At 40.7% G+C, this 7,108-nt stretch overlaps 1 protein-coding gene across 1 annotated transcript in view; it reads left to right on the top strand.

Moving 5' to 3' along the window:
* Hras (HRas proto-oncogene, GTPase) overlaps nucleotides 1-6,452 on the top strand; it is a 17,782-nt gene extending 11,330 nt beyond the window's left edge. Inside the window, exon 5 of the mRNA XM_010640326.3 lies at nucleotides 5,977-6,452. The gene's annotated coding sequence lies outside the window, so the exon portion shown is untranslated. The remainder of the gene's footprint in view (nucleotides 1-5,976) is intronic.
* The last annotated feature ends 656 nt before the right edge of the window (nucleotides 6,453-7,108 follow it).

The following is a 7,108-nucleotide window of genomic DNA, read 5'->3' as shown; positions in this document are numbered from 1 at the left end:
TTTTTTTTTTTTTGAGACAAGGTCTCACTATGTGGTTGAGACTGACCTGGAACTCACTGTGTATCCCAGGCTGGTCTTGAACTCACAGCGATCCTCCTGCCTTAGCCTCCTGAGTGCTGGGATTACAGGTATGCGCCACCGTGCCTGGCCTTATTTCTAAAATTTTTTCCATTAAGTTTTTTGGTACATATAAAGCAAACAGTACAGTTACATTTATCACTGGGATCTTGTACCTTTACATGGTATATCTTGGTTCTTGTTTTTTCCCCATACTTGTGCCCTCCCTTCACCCCTTTCACCCTTCCACCATGCTGTTTTTATAACAGCAGCTTTGTAGTATAATTTCAAGTTAGGGATTGTGATGCTCTCTGTCTAGTGTTTGTTGCCCAGAATTGCTTTTGCTATTCAAGTCTCTTCTGGTTCCAAATGAATTTTAGGATCATTTTTGATAGGGATTGCATTAAATCTATGTAACAATTTGGCACTATGGCCATTTTCACTATATTGGTTCTTCCTACCCAAGAACGAGGGATATCTTTCCATATACTGATATCCTCTTTGATCTCCGTTTTCAGAGTACTATAGTTTTCAATGTAGAGGTCTTTTACTTCCTTCGTTAGATTGATTCCTAGGTATTACATTTTTTTGGATGCTATTGTGAATTGTGTTGTTTCCCTAATTTCTCTTAGTGAGTTTGCTATTCCTGCACAGGAATGCTGTTGCTTTTTTTTTTGGTACCAGGGATTGAACTCTGGTCCTTGCGCTTGCAGGGCAGGCCACCGAACCGCTGAGCTAAATCCCCGGCCCCTCTTTTTTTTTTTTTTTTTTTTTTTTTTTAATCGAACTTGGGACCTTGTGCTTGCAAGGCAGGCAGTGGAACCACTGAGCTAAATCTCTGGACCTAGGCTATTGATTTTTGAGTATTGATTTTGTATCCAATTACAGTACTGAATTTGGTTATTAAATCTAGTGGTCTTTTGGTGGAGTTTTTGGGCTCTTGTTTGTAGAGTATCATATCATCTGCAAAGAATAATTTGACTTTTTCCTTTCCTATCCTTATTCCTTTTCTTTCTCTTGTCTAATTGCTCTGGCTAATGTTTCCAGAACTACGCTGAATAAGAGTAGTGACAGTGAGGGGCTGGGGATTTAGCTCAGTGGTTGCCTGCTTTGCAAGCGAAAGGACCCAAGCTCGATCTGGTCCTGGGGGAGGGGAGTAGTGACAGTGGACATCCTTGTCTTGTTTCTACTCTTAGAATGAAAGCTTTAAGTTTTGGTCCATTTAGTATGATGTTGGCTGTTGGTTTGTTATTGATGGCTTTTATAACATTGAGATAAAAGCTATCTATGCCAATTTTTGTAGGGTCTTATCATGAATAGGTACTAGACTTTGTCAAATGCCTTTTCTGCATGTATTGAGATGATTGTCTGGTTTTTAGCTCTGTTGATATGATGTGTTACATTTATTGATTTGTGTATGTTGAACCATTCTTGCATCCCTGGGATGAATCCTGCCTGGACATGGTGTATAACCTTTTGTTTGTTTGTTTTTTTTGTTTTGTTTTGTTTTGTTTTTTGAGACAGGGTCTCACTATGTAGTTGAGACTGAACTGGAACTCACTATGTAGCCCAGGCTGGTCTCGAACTCACAGCGATCCTCCTGCCTCAGCCTCCTGAGTGCTGGGATTACAGGCATGTGCCACCAGGCCCGGCTATTTGTCAGTATCTTATTGAGGATTTTTGAGTCTATGTTCATTAGTGAGATGGTAATTTCACCCTTTTCATTCCTAATTGCATGGATTTGAGTCCTTTCTTTCCTTTTTTAGATAAGGTTGGTATTATAGTTTGTGTCTAAATGTCTCCCCAAATCCTCATGTGGTCATAGCCTATTTTGGAGGTGGCCGAATCTAGAGTATATGACTGATTCATTGTGGGGCTGGGCACTAGGATTAAGGGCTTGAGTGCTACCTGTCCTGTGTAGTCTGAATAAGATAAAAGGGGCAGGGAGATATTGTTCAGGTCCCTTGTTGCTTCTGCTGCCTTCTACCACCATGAACTGTTGTCCCTCTGCCACCCTGCCTTCAAGCCAGCTGAATATGGACTAGAACTTCTACAAACTGTGAAATAAATAAAACTTTTCCTCTTTAACTTTGGGTGTTGCATATTTTTTTCTACTAAGTTTATTGGTACATTTAAGGCAAACAATACAGTTACATTTATCATTGGGATCTTGTAAGGGTATTGCATATTTTGTCTCAGTCATGAGAGAAAAGTAGCTAACACAGTTGGCAATGAGTTTGTCAATTTTATTTAATCTTTTGAAGAACCAACTCTTCACTTCCTTGATTCTTTGTATTGTTTTCTTAGTCTGTATTGCATTGATTTCTGTTCTGATCTTCATAATTTCCTCCCTCATATGAGCTTTGGGTTTGACTTGCTCTTCTTTTTCTAGAAGCTTGAAGTTCAACATTAGGTTGTTTATTTGAGCTCACTCTGTTTTTCTGATATGGGAATTCACTGCTATACATTTTCCTCATAGGCCGAGCATGGTGGTGCACGCCTGTAATCCCAGCACTCGGGAGGCTGAGGCAGGAGCATCGCTGTGAGTTCGAGACCAGCCTGGGCTACATAGTGAGTTTCAGGTCAGTCTCAACTACATAGTGGGATCCTGTCTCAAAAAATTCCCTCATAGGATTGCTTTCGTTGTGTCCCATAGGTTCCAGTGTGTTGTATTGGTGTTATCATTTCTGTAGAAACTAATTTCTTCTTTTTTTTTGTTTTTTTGGGTACTGGTGATTGAACTTGGGTCCTTGTGCTTGCGAGGCAATCAGAGGAACCACTGGGCTAATTTCCCTGGCCCACTAATTTCTTCTTTAATTTCATCTGTTACCTATTGGATGTTCCGTAGGGTGTTATTTAATTTCCATGTGTTTACGAAGTTCTTGTGATTTCTTTTGTTGTTGACTTCTAATTTAAATTCCTTTGCATTTATTTAAGCATGTTCTATGACCTAGTATGTGGTCTGTTTTGGAGAATGTCCCATGTGCATCTGAGAAAAATGTGTATTCTGATATTGTAGGGTGGAACACTCTGTAGACATCTACTACTAAGTCCATTTGTTCAAAAGTTTGGTTCAGTTCTGCCATTTCTTTGTTGATTTCTTTGTCTAATCTATCCATTTGTGACAGTGAGGTATTGAGGTCCCCCGTTACAATTGTATTAGTGATTATTTGATTTTTCCTGTCCACTGATATTTATTTTATATAGTTGAGTGTGCTGCTGTTTGGTGTACATGTATTTATGATTGTTATATCTTCTCTTGGATTGTTCCCTTTAGAAAGGATATGGTGATCTTCTTTGTCTCTCTCACTCAGTTTTGCTTTGAAATCCACTTTGTCTGCAAATAGAATAGCCATCTCTGCTTATTTCTGGGTTCACATGGAATATTGTTTTCCATCCTCTGATTTTCAGTCTGTGAATTCTTGTTGAATTAAATGTGTTTCTTGTATGTAGCATATTGTTAGATCTTGTGTGTGTGTGTGTGTGTGTGTGTGTGTGTGTGTGTGTGATGCTGGGGATTGACCTGTGCTTGCAAGGCAGGCAGTGGCACCACTGAGCTAAATCCCCAGCCCTGGATCTTGCTTCTTGATTCCTTCTGCAAGTGTGTTTCTTTTGATTGGTAGATTGAGACCATAAATGGTATGTACTGACTTATCCTTGACCTGTTATATTCCTCTTGTTGGTTCCCTTTTTTTCCTCCTCTGACTAATTGCTTGCCTCACCTTGTGAAATCATTCTGTGGGGGTTCATGGAGTTGTAGTCCTCATTATCTGTTTGTCCTTCAGAACATTTTGGAGTGCCAGTTTGGTGGTCATGAATTTCTTCATGTGTTCTTTGTCATGGAAGTATCTTATTTCTCCATCAATTTTGAAAGATAGTTTTGTGGGGTGTGTCAATCTGGGTTGGATGTTGTTTTCTTTTAGGCCTAGAAATACTTCCTCCAAGCTCTCCTTGGCTTGATTGTCTGTATTGAGAAGTCTGCTGATTCAGTTGGGCTTTCCTTTAGAGATAATTTGTTTGTTTTCTCTCACAGCTTTTAATATTCTGTTCTGGTGTTGAATTTCTGGAATCTTGCCTATTTTATCCCTTGGTTCAGCTTTTTTTTTTTTTTTTTTTAAATCATGGCTAATTGGAGTTCTATATGCCTCGCTTATCTGTGTGTCGAATTCTTTTCCCTTGCTTGGGAAGATTTCTACTATTACTTTGATGAACAGTTTTTTAAAAAAATGTCATTTGTGCTATCCCCTGCTTTTTCATTGACTCTGATCACTCTTATGTTATTCTTTGCATTGTCTAACAGCTGTTGGATTGATTTTTTTGTTGTCCCTTGCTTTTTTTTTTTTTTTCAGTAGCAGGGAATCCAACTGAGGACCTTGTACTTGCCACTGAGCACACATCTGCGGCCCAGTACCTTACTATTTTTGAGAAATCTTTCTTTTCATGATCACTAACCATGATCCTGTCTTCTAGATCTGATATTCTGTCCTCCCATTGGCTCATTCTGCTGCATAAACTTTTAACAGAATTTTTAATCTCCTAGATATCTGCTTGAATCCATTTCATGGATTCCATTTCTTATGTTGGACATTCATGGTTTCCATCATTTTCCTAAGCTCCTCTCTCTTTAAAAAAAAAAATCTGTATCTGCTTTATAGTCACTTACCATGTCTTTCCTTATGGTCACCATCTCTGTAGTTACCCAAGAAATTATTTGTTTAATTTTTTTCTAGAGCCTCATTCATTTGCTTTGTTACTTGTGCTGTTACCACTTCAGAGAGTCCTTGTGGGTGGGTTTCAAATTGTTTCATCTCATTGCTCCCTGGGTTTGTCTTTGGTGAGCTGGAAGTTTGAGGCTACGTCTTGCTTAAGTGTCTTCTCAATTTTCCCTTTTTTGTTTTTTATTTTTTATTTTTTGGTACCAGGGATTGAACTTGGGTCCTTGCGCTTGCAAGGCAGGCCACCGAACCACTGAGCTAAACCCCCAGCCCCCCTTTTTTGATTTTTAGTTTAATTCCTGGGATGATGCTTGCAAATTGCTTATGGCAAGTAGTTTTATTGTCTTTACCACCCTTAGGAAATGACTACTTCCCAGAGATGTCTTCCAGGTGCAGCTGGCCTTTGGGTTTTGAGCCTGTTGCAAGATCTCACTTCTTTAATTTACTGGGGATAAGAGCTTGCTGCCTATTTGGCCTAGTCCCTTGTTCTTTGGCACGGGTCTATTCTATTGTTTATGACCCTCAGTAATCTCAGACTTGGCACACCAGGGAGAATAACTGACGAGAACAACGATTTCACCTTGCCTAAAGTAGTAATCACCAACAATGATAGCATCAAATACAGCCAGCCAATGCAGCCTGCTGTGTCCATTGCTCTGTTCCACTGCTGTGTTCTCTGTGCAGGCCTCTGGGGTCACCCATAGTCACGGTGCGTCTACGGGTTGGAGTCAGTTTTTCCATGAAATGAGTTAGAGTTCAGGGAGAAAGTGCTGTTTGCCATCTCCTTCCTCTTTGCTCAAGTCTTTCTCTTACTCTCCCCATGGGCCTCAATTCTCACTTCAGATCCTTGGTACATTGCAGGGACCCAGTTACCTCCTTTTTCTCTTTGTCACATTGCTATATTCCAGCCATTGGACACCAAATTTTGGACAAGCCTTTTCTCTGCTATTAACCACTCTGCCGTTTTCCTGAGACATGGTCTTACTGTGTTGTTCCAGCTGCTTTGAAGTGATCCTTCAGCCTTAGCCTGCCAGGTAGCTGTGCCTACAGGCCGCCATGCCTACTGGACCTGCAGCTGCTGAAAGCATTGTGCCTGTCTTTTCATTAACGTGCCTTGACCATTTACACTTAGTGTAATTATGGATACATTTGGGTTTAGTGCTATCATTTTATTGTTTGTTTTTATTCCTGTCATCTTTCGCAGTTCCTGTTTCTCCTTTGTTCTGGAAACAAGTATGAGATGTGTCCCCAAGGCTCTGTTTGAATGAAGAAAGAAGAAGACGCACAGTGCAGTTCACTGAGGCCTGACTCATGGACAGGCATGTGCCTGGGCTGGGCAGCAGCGAGAAGAGCAACCTCAGCTTGGGATCAAAGGAGGAGAGATGTGTATATACATGTGGTTTGTGAGGACACAAATGACCCCATCCAAGCAGAATGCACCCAGTCTGTCTCAAGCTAATATCAAAGCCAGGCACATTCCTGGGATCAGTGCTCAGTTGTGAGGCCAAATGCTGCTCTGATGGTTGTGCTGTTTAGGGTTTCTTGGGAAACTGGACCAGGGTCATTCAGGGGCAGTCACAACAGTTATGACCCAACATGGTAGTGGTCATGCTGGGCTGAGTCACCACACCTTTTTCTGCCTTCAACTTGTGTTATATGAACTGTTTTTTGTGTTCTATTTTATTTTATTATGATTACTTTTTTTTTTGGTACCAGGGATCGAACTCAGGTTCTTGTGCTTGCGAGGCAGGTAGCAGAACCACTGAGCTAAATCCCCGGCCCATCTTTTTATTTTTTGAGACAGGGTCTTGCTTTGAAGCTTAGGTTGGCCTTACTATATAGCACAGGCTTGCCTCAAACTCACAGTGATCCTCCTGCTTCAGCTTCCTGAGTGCTGGTATGAGAGAGAGCATGCACCACCTTGCCTGACCCCATTATAGATAACATATATATTTTTTAAAGCAGTGGCAGGTATATTTGAAAGACTAAAAGTGAAGAGTGAGGGAGAAAATGGTTCTGCAGAGCAAGCTTTGGCTGACTAAAAGAGGAAAAAGCAAGACAAAAGTGCACCCTGAATGAAGCAGGAGAGGATAGCATAAGGAAAACCATGATAGCCCAATTTTATACACTTAAGACTAAGATTGTCCATGCTTGGTGAAGATATGCAGCTATCAAAATCTTATGACTTGATTTTTTTTTTGAGACAGTGGCTTTATAGGTAAGCTGGCCTTGAACTCTTACGTAGCCCAAGTTGACCTCAAATTTGCTATTATTCTCCTGCTACAGCCTTCCAAGTGCTGGGGTTACAGGTGTGCACCACTACTCCAGGCTATGAC

This window comes from Fukomys damarensis, unplaced genomic scaffold (assembly GCF_012274545.1).
Source record: "Fukomys damarensis isolate Sample0158 unplaced genomic scaffold, DMR_v1.0_HiC HiC_scaffold_16, whole genome shotgun sequence".
Taxonomy (NCBI): Eukaryota; Metazoa; Chordata; class Mammalia; order Rodentia; family Bathyergidae; genus Fukomys; species Fukomys damarensis.
The sequence above is the reverse complement of the archived record's forward strand: the minus strand, read 5'-3'. Positions and strand labels throughout refer to the sequence as shown.